The sequence below is a fragment of the Taeniopygia guttata genome, chromosome 14, assembly GCF_048771995.1.
Source record: "Taeniopygia guttata chromosome 14, bTaeGut7.mat, whole genome shotgun sequence".
Lineage (NCBI taxonomy): Eukaryota > Metazoa > Chordata > Aves > Passeriformes > Estrildidae > Taeniopygia > Taeniopygia guttata.
In genome coordinates, this window is record NC_133039.1 from 5,830,082 (window position 1) to 5,847,487 (window position 17,406).

The 17,406-nt window shown below is 55.4% G+C and overlaps 1 protein-coding gene across 1 annotated transcript in view; it reads left to right on the top strand.

Moving 5' to 3' along the window:
- RAI1 (retinoic acid induced 1) overlaps positions 1–17,406 on the top strand; it is a 74,283-nt gene that overhangs the window by 42,676 nt on the left and 14,201 nt on the right. The window lies entirely within an intron of this gene.

The window sequence follows — 17,406 nt, forward strand, 5'->3', positions numbered from 1 at the left end:
ATTTAAAAGGGGGAGTTGGGTCAGAGGGCATAAATTATCATTGAAGGAGGGGTGAAGGCCTCAAAGGCTGTGCTGCACTTAGCTGCAGTGCTGAGGAATGTGTCTCTCGGCGGGGACGTGCAGAGCTGAGCGCCGTGGCTGCCGGCCAAGCTGGGTCTCCTCTACGCTGAACTGGGAACTGAGTCAAGGGAAGTGCATTTAAACTTGGGTAAAGAGCCTCTCTCTCTTTGCCAAACTGGTTTCTGCAGCCCCCACTGTTGGGGGTCAGAGGGGGAAGGGGTGCAGCGTGTGGCCCCGGGTGAGGTTTGGGGTGCGGCGATGGGTTGGGGCCGCTGTGGGGTCCTGCTGGCTCTGAGCTGCCTCCCTCCCTCCCTGGAGAGAGGATGCTCTCACCCCAGAGAGACCTGCGACCTCTCCCTGGCTTTCCCCAGGCTCCCTGTGTGGTCTGCAGCAAGATGTTGAACCACAGGAGGTTTCTGCCTCCCTGGCTGTAAAATGAAGCTAATCTGCAACCTGAGGTTGCTGCTTTCCCTGTTCTTGTGATCACTGCCCAGGGCTCCTGCATCTCCTGCCACTGGAGTCACGGGGCTTGCAGGCTTTGCAGTGCCCCCCCCCTCCAACCCCCAGCTCTGGATTATGGGAAGAGGAATGGGAAAGAATCCAAGGAAAATAAGACACCATCTACATTGATGGCAGAGGGTCTGGTTTTGGGGACATGGTACATCTTCCACATCAGCTGGTTCTGCTGCAGCCTGGATCCTTGTTCATTCTTCCCTCATTCTCATCCATCCTCATGATGAAGGAGCCTTTTGTGCCTATGTCAGTGTCCCATTTCTACCTTCTCCCAGGGTTTGCATCTCCCTCAGCTCTCTGGGGTGAGGTTGTGTCGCTGTGACAGGGTTGTGCCACCCCAGCCAGGCATGAGCTGAAGCCAGGACAGGCTGTCTCAACAAGAAAAGCTGCAGGAGCACTTGTGTAGTGCCAGATCTTCCTCTGATTGGGGTTTCTGCCCTTTCCAGCCCCAATGGAGCTTGTTCCTCTTATTTCTGGCTGTGCTAAATTAAAACAGTGCAAGAAGTGTGATTTCTGCAGCTGTGGGCAGGTCTGAGGTGCCCTGGTGAGCGCTGGGCTGGCGCATCTGCCTGGAGTAGCACCGTGGGGGAGGCTGACACAGCCACTCTGCTGGTGTCCCCAGGCTGGGGACATGTCCTGAAATTGGGTCCATCTGTCCTTTCCCAATGTTGTTCCACATGCCAGAGGTGCAGCCAAGGCTGCTGCCTGCCCCGGTGCTGCCCATCCTGCATGGAATCATTGAATCACAGAATCATTAAGGTTGGGAACCACTCTAAGACCATCAAGTCCAGCCATTAACCGAATGCTGCCAAGCCCACCGCTAAACCATGTCCCCAGATGCCATATCCAAACATTTCTTTGAACACTTCCAGGATGGATGAACACTCCACCAATACCCTGGGCAGCCTGTTCTGATGCCTGAACACCCTTTTGGTGAAGATATTTTTCCCAATATCCAACTTTCAATGGACCCTGGCTCAGCTGGAGCCATTTCTCCTTGTTCTATCGCTTGTTACCTGGAGCAGAGCCCGACCCCCGCCTGGCTGCACCTTCCTGTCAGGGACTTGAGGAGAGTGAGAAGTTTTCCCCGAGCCTCCTTTTCTCTAGACTGAACCCCCCCCAGCTCCCCCAGCTGCTCCTTGTGCTCCAGATCCTTCCCAAGCTCCGTTGCCTTTTTCTGGATGCACTCCAACACTTCAGCCTCTTCCTTGGAGTGAGTGGAACATCCCCACGTGCCCCACCCCTGTGCACAGCGGCTGCTGGGGACAGCAGCACGGTGGTTCCCCACGACGTGTGGCTTGGAAGGAGATGAGCCAGGTCATTATCACGGATCACTCCTGCCAGGTGGAGAGCAGGGGACCAGCATCCCAGCCCAGGGCACGGCTGGAAGCGGGCAGAGGGATCAAAGGCTGAGCCAGGGCAGCAGGGGCTCGCAGCAGCCCCACTCCCACCGAGGAAGAGAACATCTCTTCCAAGCATTGGCCTCCCAGCACGGCTGTGGGAGCAGCCACCAGCGTGCGGCAGCTGGGCCGGCATTATCCTGGAAATGTCATCCGAATGCCAGGCGGCCGGTGAGCGCCAGGACGTGGCGGGAGGCGGTGACTCGGCTTGCCGGCATTGGCTACCATTTTAGAGGAAATGTGGAGCGGCGGGTAATTATTTCTCGTTCTTAATTGAAATTTCAGCCTCAGTGGTTCGCGAGAGCGGGCGGGAGCAGGAGCACAGGCGAGCGTGACACGAACGCAGGGCTCGTTGTGGGATGAGGGGGAGCACGAGTGAGCTGAGCCTGTGGGGTGGCAAAGCATCTCCCAGCTCACGCAGAGTCCAGCGCTCCAGGGAAGGAATTCCCATAGCCCACAGCATGGCCTGCTCGTGGTTGTGAAATAAAACCAACCCCCAGAACGCCAAGATTTTAATTTTTTTTTTCTTTTAGCGGGGGAGGATGCTTTATTGTTTCTTTATTCCTGTATTTCTGTTTTGCTTCGGATGAAGGGCCAATTAACTGGAATTAGGCGCTGCAGCCTGGCACCCTGCGTCGGCTCGGAGCAATCAGGTGTAGCGCAGCATGGCTGATGAGAGCCAATCAAGATGTATAAATGAGGTGTTGACATTCAAACAGCAGGTACCCGCGCCGCCCGGCCGCAGCCGCGCTTGCGTGCTGCCGAGCCCGCGACACCGACCCGGGCACCGGGAAGGGCCGGAGCCCGACGGGGCAGCCGGGTCTGCTTTGGCTCCAAAGCATTTTGTGTGGAGTGGGATGGTGGGGGACGCACTCAGCTGCTCATGCTGGGGCAGTGGGTGTGAGGGGGAGCAGTGGACACCCATGCCAGGGGCTGCTTGCTGGCAGTCCCCGTGCCCGGTGCTGATGCATCCCCTGGTCAACGCTCTTAGTGCTGCTCCAGGGTGGGCAGCCAAGCAAGATTTTGTTCCTTTGGGGAAACTGAGGCACGAGGCAAGATGGTGGACAAGGTCCATAATGCTGGGGCCTGGTTTCATCCCTCCAGGTTTTTTTATTTCCATTGCCTGGATCAGTTTTGCCTTCAAGTTCCTGAGTGGTATTGGGACACATTTGTCCCCCCACTGTCTGAGACCTTGGTGTGACCATCATCCTGGCAGGTGCAGGGCCAGCAGTTTGTCACCCTCAGCTCTTGGGTTTGCCATAGCTGCCACCGTGGGAGGTGGGGACCAGGGGCACCAGTGGCCGTGGCAGCACCGCGCAGGCCAGAGGAGCTCAGAGGCCATCCAGGGAGGAGAAAGCAGCTCCGAGGCGAACAGCCTCATCAGCATTTCCTGTCTCACGATGGAGAAATCGCATGTGGTGAGAGGCTCTAAAAATAGGCTCAGCAAACTTTTAACCACATTTGCAGATGTTAAAGGTAAAGCCAGAGCAGCCCTGGGGAAGAAAACATCCCTGGTGCTAACCCTCAGCTCTGCCAGTGGTGGGGGGCTGGCTCTGAGGGCAGGAGCCCCCAGGTGGGCAGGGGGGCCCGGCCTGTGCCTGGTCACGTCGCTCTCCTGTGTGTCCCCATTAAGTGTGTGGCAGGAGGACATTAGGAGCAGGAGCACGTACCGGCAGGCTCTGTCTAACAGCTCTGCCGCCTGACCCTGATTTGTAGCAGGGCTGAGCAGGGAGGTTTGCTGTAGTGTTACAGCTTTTCCTGTGGTAATAGCCGGCCGGGCAGCGCTCACACAGCCCTGCCAGTGGCACCGGGAGCCCGTGGTGGGAAGGAGATGCTGTAGCTGGGTCATGGCACGTTTGCTTACGAGAGAACTGAGGGGGCATGTGGGGACACGGTGTTGCTGCTGCAGTTGTGTCTCCCCATGGCAGCATGGTGGCAGAAACACAGCTGGATCTGCCTGTCCTTGTCCCACCAGCCCAATGACTCCATCTCCAGTGGCTTGTCCCGCACGTGCAGTGGGTGCTGCTGTTTCCTTGCCTCCTGCTTGTGTCACATTGCCAGGGCTGGAGTCATTTAGGGACAGTGGCCAGGGCTGCCAGGTCCTCTCCCAGCCAAGGTGTCAGCTCCCTGATGGCACTCAGGGGATGTGGTTTCATTTCCCCTGTTTCTGACATGCCAAGGGTGACAAACCATCAGAGGGTGCCAGCCCTGTGCACACAGTGAGGTCCCTGTGGGGATCTCTGCGTGGGGATGGATGCCTCCCATTGCCACGCATCCTCAGGGACTTGCAGAGGCAAAACTGACCTGGTAATGGAATGGAAATAAAAAACCTGGTGGGTTGAGGTGAGTGCCATGGTTGTGGTCCTTGTGGAGGGCTGGCAAGGGGCATCCTGCCCACCAAAGATAGAAGACACAGCAGCAGCTGCCAGCGTTGCTCTGTGGTGCTGTGGTCCCTGGCCTGTGCCGGCCCCACAGCCCCAAGTGGGAGATAGCAAGAATCTTTAACTTCACAAACATTGAAGGTTGAGTTGAGCCATCAGAAAGATGAAAGAGACAGAGAGAGAGAACGATTAAAGGGAGGAAATCGAGATTCCTCTGTTACCTCAGCTGCTCGCTGCAACTTGGCCCTTGGCACCTCTCGTGTGCAGCTCAGTGCTGGGGCACAGGACTTTCTCCTCAGGAGGGAACTTCCCAGGAAGATTTTTACTACTTGCTGTTGGTGTGATGTCTGGGGGAATCCACTGCTTTCTGTCTGCCATTGCCTGGCTTCACCTTCTCCTGCTGGCTACTGATGCATCCTCAGCTGCGTTTGGGGTGATGGTTTAGGTTGTTGTCAGCCTTCACCTGCAACACTGGAGGGGAAAAACTGCCCCTCAGAGTTTTATTTAGCTGAAAAAAACAACCCAAACCCAACCTCAAGCAGGTGCAGACTGTGCCTCATGTTGGGATGACTGTGATGCTGAGGAGCAGCACTGATCCCAGGAATCTCCACTGGCCACACTGGGGTCAGTGTTTTGGCAAAAGGCATCACCTTGCCAGTAGGAATAATAGCCAGGAGGGGGAGGGGGCCGGGGCAGGCAGACAAGCAAATCCGTTTTATCAGACGCCGCATATTTTATGAAAGCACATTTCAGCTCTTCAGCCTTGGAAAGCTTTTCATACCCTTTAATTTTCTAATAAAAAGGAATTACGTTTGCTGAAAAGCCAGTAACAAGATTCACTGTCATTGTCTTTTGTACAGACCATAATTCCTGGCTTGGGCTCCTGCCTGCAGCCCCGTTGTGTGGTCCCAGGTGTGGGTCTGGGGTGCTGGCACAGGGGCCTCAGGACCACGGCTTTGCTGCTGGGAGCTTGTGGCAGGTGCCCAGGAATGATGGGGGTGGAGGTGAGCACCACGTTTGTCTGCATCCACAGTGATGCCTCATGGTGCCCAACACAGATCCCTGAGAAAGCAGCATCTGGTTTTGAGGTGGTTCCTCCTGTCTGAGTGTGCCAGGTGGGATGGCCTTTGAACCAAAAATCAGTTTAATTGTCTGGTCATTGGCCTTGTAACCACAAGCTCAAGAGCGATGTGAGGTCGTGACGAGGCTGGTGGCTGGCAGACAGCTTTCCTGGTCTTTGATGTGGCTGGGACAGGTTGTGGTTACATATGTGTTGGAGAAATGGGGTGTCTTTGCTGAGGACAACAAGCTGACATCTCCTGGCCCTGCAGATCTGACTGGTGTAAAGGCTCAGCTGGGCAGCCAGCAATTCCCAGTTATCCCCCACCACCCCAGGTATCCCTCCTGCAGGCTGCAGGATCTGGCATGCCAACAGCAGCTACCACATCCCAAAATCCAACCAACCACGGGCTCTGACAGCGTGTCTGGGTGCCAACACCGAGACCCACCAACTGCTCCCTGCAAACCTTGAGCACATCCTGGTGGTGTTTGCAGCATGGAGAGCCCTCACAGGCTCACCTGCACCCCGCTTTCCTCCAGGGGTGCATTCCCCTCCAAGCGCTGGAGCCGCCACGTGGCACCGGAGCTGCGACGCCGCGGCGCTGGCGCTCCGTCTCCTTCCGAGTTGCTCATTTGAAGTTTCAGCTCGCCGGCTGCTTTCGTGCAGGTGGGATGCAAAACCAGCCCACAAACACCAATAAATATCTTCTATATCCTCCTCCCCCCCCACCCCGCCTCCAATTCTCATTTTCATTCTTACTTCCCAGCTGGTTTTGTGGGGGAAAACGGGTTTTCAAAGCTTTCCGTAAACGTGTGTAACAATAGGAAGCGTTGCCTTTTAGCCTGCGGCCGGCACAGTTTTAAATGAGGTCCCAGGTAGTCATGGTTACCTCTCCTCTTCAGTAAGAGATGACTTTTATTTCCTGCCTTTTGTATTTGCACATCTCAGATATACATTCTCCTAAACCATAATTGGTATTCACGGATAGACAGGAACGCAGGAGTGAGCTGCCACAAGAGGGGAAGAGCCAGATGGACGCAGGGGGTGTCAAGGTCTCCAAGCCCCCAAACATCAGGAAATCTTAATTTCAAGTCATTTTTCCTCCCCTGGCAAGGGCGGGGAGGCAGACCTGTCTCTCTACAGCCTCAGGGCTTGTCCTGATCCCACCTCCCTTGCAGCATCCTGGCTATTCTGGTTGCTGCACCAGAATTCGGGATTTACCCTCTTGTCCTGCAAGCCCCTCCGTCATCCTGCATCCCCCCTGAGCATCCCTTGATTGTGCTGAGTTGGGAAGGTGAAGGAGGGGCTGCCCTGTGCCCCTTGTGCCCAGGCAGAGTCCTGACCCCCCAGGCACTTGTGGGACCAAGGCTGCACCCCCTGATTTTTGGAGGCACGAAGGGGAAGCAGAGCTGTGGGGCTGCACGCTGGCAGCGGGCACAGCCCGGGAGGGAGAAGCGCTCAGCAATGATTGATGAAAGATCATAGCCTCATTCCACGGGATCATTGCTCAGAGTGTGGGCAAAGCTGCGAGTCCCAAGGGGACCATCGCCTGGATGCATGTGAGCCTGCGATTCAGGGCAGAGGGGATGCAAAGCCACATATTTTATGCCTTTTTTATTTTTTTCCAATCTCTCTCTCTCTCTCTCTCTTTCTCTCTCTCTCTCTCTCTCTCTAAAGCACCAGGAAAACAAAAACCCAAGCTGTCTAATCAGAGACAAGCAGATTCCACCCACTTCCTTGGAAAACTTGCATTTGCTAGGAAATCATCTCGCTGCATTTACAGCAAGCAGAGTGCCCCAGCGGTAGCTCGTGCCTTTCTGGCAGGATGATAACCAGTGCTGAACAATTATTGCGCTGGAGCGGGAGCAGCAGACATATTGGCTTTTCTCAGCCAGCAGGAAAGAATTTGCAAAACTAAGCAGGCGACTGGAGCAGCTCGGATTTGCAGCGTTGGATGTGCGGTGCCACGGATTCACAGCTCACCAGATTTGCTGGTGGCAGCATATCAGGGACTCGCACACCGCATGCACCTGGGCTCCTATTTACATGATTTTTTTTTCTTTTTCCTTTTTTTTTTTTTTCCTTTTTTTTTGCAAGGGAAGGGCTTGATTTTGCTGCCTGGAAAATGTGTCTGATTCCCAGCTCAGCCCCCCAGGTGTGCGCTTGGGTAGTGGGGAGAAATTGTTTGCTTTTGTATTTTTTCCCTTTTAATGAGAAAAGTGTCACAGAATCGTAGAATGGTTTGGGTTGCAAGGGACTTAAAGACCATCCACTTCCACCCCCTGCCATGGGCAGGGACATCTTCCACCAGAGCAGGTTGCTCCAAGCCCTGTCCAGTCTGGTCTTGGACATTTGCAGGAATGGGGCATTCACAGCTTCTCTGGACAACCTGTGCCAGTGCCTCACCAGCCTCACGAAAGGGTGTTCTTAAAAGAAATTCTCAAAAAATACTGTCAAAATTGTTGTCAGTGAGGTTGTCCTTAAAAGCCAGTGCTGGGAAGAAAGGCAGCAGTTCCAGCAGGATCCTGCCCCATGCCAGCCTGGCTGCCCTTAGCATCACCAGAGGAGCAGAGTCAGTCTGGGGGTTCCCAGGGGAACCCTCCTGGGGCATAGCCACAAATCCCCAGCCAAGGCAAAACTCCTTTGCTCAGCTGTAACTTCAGGCAGAGATGTATGGGATTGCTGGAGCAGCTCCCATCCCTCAGAGGTTTTATGGTTCTTCCACAAGTAAAACTTTCCCTGACTGCAGGTCCCACATCTGCCCTTGTCTTCTCCACAGGGCTGGGCAGAGTGGAAGCAAAGAAATCCCTTCCCTTCAGGCTTGTGGGGTTGGGAACTGGATCTGCTCCCATTTCCCTCTGCCCACTCACAGCACTCCCTGTCTGTGCTGGAGCATTTCTGAATGGGATGCTCCAGGGTGGAGAGGTGGCACAGTGGGGTTTGGGTGTGGATCTGAACTGCGTTCCCACTGTGGGTGCTGCTTGGCAAGGACAGCAGGCAGAGCCTGGCCTGGGATACTCTTCCCAGCCCTGCTCGGGATGCAAACTGGGCATCAGTTGCACCAGCAGCTGATGGAGACTCCAGTATATTAGCAGCATTAATTAAGTTACAAAAATTATGCATGTTATCAGTTATGAGACGACCTTTCATAAACTCCGTTATTAAAGCAATAAAGCATGACCCGCTGGTCCTAACCAGTCTAATGGCTGGCTAAGAGCATGGTTTTTCACATAATACTTTTAGCAGGTCATTAGCTGAGCAATAAGATAAGGTGGAGAGCCAAAGTGATGTGCAGGAATGGCAGTGGAGGCAGAGACAGTGCTTGATGAGGGGACACGGGGCTGGGGGTCACCTGTTCTCCCACGTGGCTTGTACGGGTGTGCAGGGCTCTGGTGGTGGCTGTGGTGGGTGATGCCAGGGGGAGTGCTGCAATCCTATTCCCACGGGGCAAACCCAGCCCTGGGGCAGGTGTGGGGCTGGTGTTGGTCTCTCTGAGCCCCGGTTTCACTGCCAGAGCCCACCCTGCAGAAGGGAGATGGGGGTTGTGATGTGGCCATCCCGACTGCAGTAGGATGAGCTGTAGGATGAGGATGGAGGTTCTGAGGCCAGGGGTGGGATGGAGGGGCCTGGGTTCCCTGTGCCTGAGTGGTCTTGGTGTATGGACAGTGCTGGTCTCAGCATGTGGCTGGTGTTGGTCTCTCAGAGCCGAAACCCCAGTTTGGGGCTATAGAGGTTGGTCCCCTCCCTGCCGTGCCTGGGGGGACATGCCAGGGATCCAGGGCCATCCCAAGGAAGCCATCAGCCCTGGCCCCCGGGTCCTGCTCCCTGCACAGACTGGTGCTGTTATTGAGCACACCCAGCTGAGTATGATGCCCTCCCTACCCCTGGCTGTGCCATGAGACCTGGGCATGCCAAGAGCTGCGCCACAATCCAGCACCCCCAAAGCGCCTTTGCCGGTCCCCGCCAGCCGTTTCCAAGCACTGACCCTCTCCATAAACAAAGGAGAGGGAGAGGGAGGGTGGCTGGCATGTTAATATACTCTCCCCCCCTCTTTTCCTCCCTTCATCCCTCTGGGAAAGGCCTTTGCAGATATAAGCAAACCTTGATTAAAAGCTGCCTGACAGGCAACGGCAGCAGCAAGCAGCAGGCAAGGAAGCTCTCCAAGTCCAAAGGGAGCTGCTTCTGCTGCTGCCGCCGCTGCCTCCATTCTCAGATGTCCCTGATCCTTTAATCAATCACAGCCGTGGAAGAGAAGAGCAAACACCCGTGCCGGGGCAGAGGTATGTGCACGCATTCGTTCCAGCCGCAGCCGAGGCAGCGCGGCGGCCGCACGCCGTGGGCTGCGGGCACGGAGCCGTCCCCGTGCCCGGAGCTGCTCTTTCATCTCCTGGGGACAAGCAGGGCCCGTGTCCCTGCCCGTGCCTCCCACAGCCCCGAGGAATCCCGCATGGAGGATGGTACCCAGGGGAGCAGGCAGCAGGAGGAGCCTCTTGCCCTTTCCCAGGTGCTCCCAGATGCATTCCCGGGTAGAGGATTTAGAGGATTCTCCCAGCTCGCATGCCGTGGGTTGTGCCACACCGGTATTCGTGTGCCTGGCCAGCAGCGAGCGGGGGGAATGGGGTGTCTGCAGATTTTGGGGAGCTCTGGGAATGGGGATAGCCACAGGGAGCCAACCTGGCTGTTGTGTCTAGCACGGGGCCGGCCAAAACCAATCCATCCTTTGGTGGCACGCATGGCTGGGCACATGGAGCAGCGCTCGTGGCTCCTGGGGTGTCCCCATCGAGGGGCAGAGCCCCATCCTGAGCTGTGTGGGGTGGGCAAAGATCTGCTCCAGCCCTGCAGGGACAAGCAGGGCCTCACGCCAGCTGTGGCCATGCCCGGAACCACCAGCATGCAGAGAAACCGCCCACCCCAGGGATGATTTGTCACCAAGTCCTGTGTGTCACCGCGGGGCTCGCTCCACAGAGAGGCTGGAGATGGGGGCGGAGGGAGGGGAAAAACACATCATTTTAATAAAACCCAGCAAAAGCCTCTCGTTCCTGACGTGCTTCCCCAGCTCGCGTGTGGCAGCGGGAGCTCCGCCGGTGCGAGGCTGGCAGGGGCAGGCAGGGACCGCGATTTTCCTGCTTATTTTTGCTGTTGCTTATTTTTAGCGCCGCGTCTTAATATATTGTGACAGTGCCCTGGGACGTAGCGCGCCTCCGGTCGCAGGAGAAGGTGTCTGGGGCAGAGCTGCTCGACACCACGAACGAGCTGCAGCCAAGGCACAACGGCGGCTAACGAGGCACCCGCCGCTAACGGGGGTCCCTGGGGGAGCGGTGGGGATGGACTGTGCTTTGAATTTGTCAGGGCTCTGCAGGGAGGGTCTTGCTCTTGGGGGAGTCGCAGGTTTTAATGCGTTTTTTAATTAGGTAATTGTGGTAATGGGCTGGTCACTGGCAGAGCTGGTGCCTTGGTGGAGTGGGTGTCTGTGTGGACAGGGACAGGGATGGTTTGGTGTTTCAGGTGCCTCGTGCATACTGGGGGAATCCAGTGCTGTGCTGACTTTGATCTCCCTCCCTGGCGCTGGTTTTTGGGAAGAGTTGAGTGGTTCCCATGCCAAGACGTGCCTCACGGTTGCCTTTTTGGACCTCCAAGTGTGTTTTGATGCAAGGCAGAGAGGCAGAGGTACAGGATCATACTGGGATCAGGATGAGATCCCACCAAGCCAGAGGTTGCCAGCGCTGGCTTGGACGTGGGTGTAATTCTGGTGGGGATGCTGTGTCCGTGGGGAGATCCAGGTGTGGTGTGGTCTGGGTTTGGCAGCAGGAGTCTGCATGCATGGGGGCTGCCTGCCCCAGACCCATTAGTGACAGATCTTTGTGGAATAACCCTCGTCATTAAGGCAAGCTGCCCCGTGTGTCAGAGCTACTTTATAAGGAAATTATACTCGGCTCCAGCTGGGATGTGTGTATGTAAATGGTGAGATGCACAGCCCTGATTGAGACATCATGGGGCAGCTCAGCCCAGGACCCCTGGGAATCTTCAGTCCTGGGGGAAAGAGGGGCTCCAGAGGGGCTGGAGGATACTGGTGGTGTGGGATGCACCCCAGCCACCTCCTGGGGTCTGGCAGCCCCTCTGTGCACTCAGCACTTTGGCAGGAGCCATGGAGCTGGTTAGGACTGGAATGTCTTCAGGTGTTGGAGGCTCCAGTCACCACATCCTCCCAACAGCTTTGTAAAGTACCTCCTCTCTGTACTGTGTTTGGGGGAGTAGAGGGGAACCCCCTCTCTCCCTAGTTTTGCCAAGATGTCACTGCATGCCCAGCACTGGTGGAGGAAGTGTGGAGTCCTGCTCTGCTCCTCGTGTCATGACCTGAAGCCCTACTGAGCTGGGATTAAATCCTCTTGACCACACATCTGAGGCGCTGGGATACTCCACGCACACGCTGGAAATGTTGGAATGCTCCAGCATTTGGAAGAAGCGGGAAGAACGTGCCAGAGCTGAAGCCATCACAGGGCTTTGGTGCCCATAATGGGACATGGAGGACACCAAAGGACACCATGAGACACCGAGGTTCTTCACACAGCACCAGCTCCATTCCAGGTGCTGGACACAGCACACACTCCAGCCCCTTGGGATCCAGGGAGAGCATCCCTACAGGACATTGGCACCTCTTTCTGGAAACAGGGTGACAGCTTGGCAGGGAATTGAGACCCTTTTTTTTGGCAGCGTGTTCCTAATCAGCAGGACCCGCGCGCCCCGCCGCAGGCACGCCACGCGCTGCTATTTACGGAGCTACTTGAAATACACCTGCAAGAGAGGAGAGGAGAGAGGAGCACCAGCAAGTAAATAACCCAGCAACCTGCCGGAATGAAAACAGGGAGAAGAGATGCAGGCAAAAAAAACCCAAAAACTAAAATGAAGTGTGATGTGGAATTGTGGGGCTCCGTCCCAGTCGTGCCGTGGTTTTCCACCAGGATGCTCAGAGGTTTTGGTGGTTGGTGGGGAGACCCATCCCATTGTTGGCCATCTCAGTGCATCTCTGGAATGGATGGATGGATGGATGGATGGATGGATGGATGGATGGATGGATGGATGGATGGATGGATGGAGCCTTTTGCCCACCTCCCCACTTGCTTTGTTTACCTCGTGCTGCTGTTCATCTCCTGCCTCCCCCCACCCTCACCTGAAACATTATAAATCAAACAGCTTAAAATGTAAAGCATCAAAAATTCTAAAACCTTCATCTATTATTAACTGTGACAGTAAATTCCACCTCTGAATGTTTCACATAGCAACTGTTGCCAGGACTCAGCAGCCAAAGCTGATGTTCCAGCAACTTTCCATCATGGTGCCGCTGCCACTCCAACAGTGCCAACACCAGCCTGATGAGACTGGCTGCCACTCCCAACACTTTTCAATGGGTTTGGGATGCCAGCACAGAAACTGAGCTCAGATTTAGTAAATACAGCCCAGCATGGGAAAGGAAGTTGGTGCCTGCATGTGGGAGCTGATGGTGGGATCCTCCATCATGGTCCTCCCTCTGTTTTGGTCATGCAGCCCCCCCAAACTTCATTACTTTCACCATCATGTTATGAAGCATTATTAATAACAAGGCTGGGATGGGAATGGAGTGGTTAAAATAAATGGATAGTGAAGGGTTTTCGCAGGGGTTGGTATTTGCTTTTCTACCTCCACTTTGTCCTGGTGCTGGATGTTGTTGTGGACCCTGAGTGGTGACCCTCAGCCTGGCACGGGGAGGGGTTCTCACTGCTCTGGGCATTGGGTTGTGCTGAGTTTGTGGTGTGCCAGGTGCCCAGAGGGACCAGGAGCCAGGTGTTCACCACAGGAGCTTGTTCACGTTTTGGTGTTTGCTCGCCTTCCCCACATGCCATCACGGCTCTGTTCTGTGTTGTGTGCCCTGCCTGGAGGTCGAGCTGGGGTGTTTTAGGTTGGATTTGGCTGCGTGGCAGCACTGTGAGCCTGGTTGGAGGTAGGGAAAGCCGTGGCTCTGCAACCCCATGGAATGCTGAGCCTGCTCTGGTGAAACCCCCCCAATGCACCAGCACCATGACCATGGCAAGGCTCACACCGGCACCCCAAGCACCCAAAACCACCCAAATTCCCCCAGCAGCACCCACCAGGCCATGCCTGATGTCCCCATACCCTGGCACAGCATCCATCTCTTCCTTGCCATCATCCTGGCTGTGCCACCTTCCTGCAAATCCTGTGGCTGCCCACTGGGATCTCGTGTGGTGCCATGCCAAGCCGTGCCGTGCTGGCTGCAGGGCCAGGCAGCAGCGGCTGCTCTGTGTCTCCCCAGGGACAGGCAGCAATTTTCCTGCTCTGAAGAAGCTTGTGAAGGTTTGAGTGAATCTGGGAAGCAAATCTAATTGGCAACCTGGTAATTCCTCAGGGGGACATGTACTTTGGTCATATCTAAGTACATTCCAGCCAGTGTTTAAGACACGCTGAATCCAAACTTGGACAGTCAAATACCAGCAGCTCTAAGCTCCTTATCTATTTCAGGCAGATTAACTCCTTAATCATCTCTTTTGGAAGTTCCCTGCCCCAAATTCCTCTCCCCTCCTTTTCCCCCGCCCCCAGTTTTTCAGCAGGAACAAAAGGAGCCGATTTTGCAGGGTGCCAAAGGTGGGGACGGCGCCCGCTGTGATTGACAGAGTCAATAACCTGGAGCCGGGAGAAGGCCTTTGGAAATCTGCTTCCCACTTCACCTGCCCCGGTGTTTGTCTTCAGGATTTGAAGCTGGGGAATATATAATACTGAAATAATTTACCACACAGCACCAAACCTCAATTTATTATTTTCAACCTTCTTTTCTTTTATGGTGTTTTTTTTTTACTTGATTTTTTCTTTCAACACCATTTTATCCTTATTTTTCCTTTCCCCCAGGGGATTCCACTCATCATCCCCTAGCAGGTGACCACTCCTCAGCCCCGCTCGTGGCAGGGGGATGCTCATCCCCTCCTTGGCAGGCAGAGGAGGCCGTGGTGGGGACACAGCCAGTGCTGGCCACTGTCACTCAGGGGAGTGTCGGAGCATTACGCTTCATTACTGAGCTGTCTGCTGCCAGCAGGGGATGGCTCAGGGCAGAGGCACAGCCGGGGTTGGCTCTGGTGCACAGACCTGTCTGTGGGCAGATGCTGAAACATGGCATCTACAGGGATATGGGGCATCTGCAGGGTCCCCATATCCAAAGGCACCTCACAGATTTTGCTGTGATGGCAGTGGGAGCTGGTGGTTGCTGGGTCATGAGGTTGGCTGCCCCAAAAGTGAAGGCAGGAGCTCCCAAAGGAAGGTAAAAGGGGGGCAGGGTAATGCCCCCCATAACCACGAATCCCAGTGAGACAGGGATCTCTCTGGGATCACCAGTGATAATTGAATAGCACTTGTATAAAACACAGCCATAAATGTGCCATGTGCCTGACGTGGTGGGGATGCTGGGACAAAACCCCATCTTCTTCTGGCCAGGGAGAGAGAGTTTGGGATGGGGAGAAGGCATGGGATGGTGCCAAGGTCTGTCCTTGGCTGTCAGCAGCCATCCCACAGCAGCTGAGGCCTCCTGGTTTTGGATGTGGCAGTGTGAATTTGCTGAGTTTTCCTGATAGAAAAAACAGGCTGTGACCAGGGATGAGCCAGAGGGGCTGGACCCAATGGCACATTCAGAAGAGCTGGGAATGTCCCGGGGGTCACGGCCACCTGTCATCCTTTGGGGTCTCCAGTTCTGTTGGGGATGGGGAGACCCGCTGGGGAGGAGGTCCAGGACCCTGGGGCTGGGACACGAGCCTGCTGCATTCCCCTGCTCCTGGACTGGCACTTCCCAGCATCAACACTGGACCCCAGCACAAACCTGGACCGCTCTGCAGTGGGGGAACTGAGGCACAGCTGGAGTGTGGTCCTAGTTCCAATCCAGTGGATTTTCCAGCTCCATGCTGTGGGTGGGTGCCAGGTCCTGCCACCAGGCTTGGGGTGGGTTTGCTGAAGGGTCAGCAGTAGGTGCCAGGGGACCACGAGGCATCCCTGTCACATTCCCCAGGGAGTGCAGCCAGCCACATCCATGAGCAACCAGCTCACGAGATGCAGACCAGATCCAAGAGTGAGATGAGAGTCGAGTCCTTTCCTTCTTCCATACTTGGGAGAGCTTTTATTTGCTTTTATTTTTGCTGTAAGCAGCATGAGCCCCTTGGGGCATCAGAATCGCCGAGGAGGGTGCCAAGGGCATGGCATCTGCTCCCCGCCTTTCCTGGCAGGGATGGAGCTTCTGTCTTGCCTCAAGGGGAAACTGAGGCAGGGGACAAACAGGATGTGGGAGAAGAAGGGAGGGTTAATATTAGCAGTCGCAGTAATGATTGGAATGGTTAATTATTATTGGGATTGAAGTGAGTCAGGCCGAGAGCAGGAGAGGAGGGAGGGAGGAAGGAAGAAGGATCCCAAGCTGTCAAGCAGAAAATGAGTAAAGAACAAAACTGTGAGCGTGTGGAGAACTGGCCAGGCTGTCACGCTGGCCCTGTGCTGGCCCCATGCTGCTCACTTGGGGCGAGGCTGGAGGGTTGGCTGAAGGTCACCACGGTGGTGACAACAACCCCATGGCCACGGTTGTGCCCGTTGGTGCCCTGGCACCGTTGTACTGACAGCTCCAGGCAGGTCTGCAGCAGGATTTGGATTTGGATTTGGATTGCTGGAGCTCTCCTAACCTCACAGCTGTTTCCAGCCTCCTGCAGGGTTGGTTTTCCTTCCCCTCAGAGCCCCAAGGTCGATGTCCAGCCGCTGGCTGGAAGTGGGATCATGTGGAGCCTCACTCCATGGTACATCCGGCCATGAATTTTGCTCTGGACTGGAACATGGTTCACCTCCAGAGAGGGAATTTGCCCAGGAAGGCTCAGGCTGAGCATCTGTTTTGCTGTGAGCCCTCAGTCTTTTTCCCCCCCTTCTTTTCTTCTTTTTTTTTTTTTTTTTTTTTTTTTTTTCTTTTTCTCTTTTTACTCCTTTTTTCTTTTTCCTTCTCCTTTTCTCCTTTCTCTTTATCCGTGTTTTTCTTTCTTTTTATTTTTTCATTTTTTTATTTTCCTTTCCTTTCCTACCCTTCTTTCTTCTTTTTCCCTTTTTTCTTCCTCTTCTTCCCCCATTTTTTTCCTCCCTTCCTTTTCAAATCCTTCCTTACCAACTGACATTTTCCACCACCAAGAGAAAAAAAAAAAAAAACAACCCAAAAAACAACAACTTGCTCTGACTCCCAGAACCTCCCATCAATCCTCCCCAGCCCAACCCTCTGCAAACCTCTTATCCCTGACATCAAGGACCAAACCCACCCTTCCAAAAGAAAGGAGGAAAAACCAAGGGGAGAGAGGCTGGAGCTGGCGGCTGGGCCGGATTTCCATGTGAGGGGATGAGGTTGGGGCGGCCACGGGCTTCCCCTGGCAAGCGACAGAGGAACCGGGGCCAGCAGAAACGTTGAGTCATGAGTGCGGTTCGCAGGCGGTGGATTTTTTTTCCCAAGGAAAATTCCTCACTGGGGAGGAGCAGAGCTGGAAGGGGGGGCAGCAATGAAGGACTGTGGCCCCTAAATGGGACGCTGATGTGGGGATGGATCAGCACCCCATTGCGATGGGAATTCCCTGGGCAGGTTCCAACCCCCGGGAGGGCGGTTTGGATAGCGGGGGACCTGCCCAGGGAATTCCCCAGCAGCTGGATGGGAGGAGCAGCGTGATCTTGGGGGGGCTGCGGGAGATGGGGACCCCATCCTTCCTCCTCCTCCTCCTCCTCCCCTTTACCCACATCCGCCCACCCCCACGCAATGGGCGGCGCAGCCCCAGCTCCATTTATCATCATCTGCGGGCAAGTGAAGTGTGCAGGGAGCAGCTGCTGCGCTCGGCTGAGCGCCGAAATGGGGCGGGACGTGGGGCTGGGGGGGCTGGAGGGGCTGCGGCTGCCCTGGGGTACCCTAACCCCCCGGCCGCTGCGCTGGGATGGAGCACTGCCCTGCTGGGGG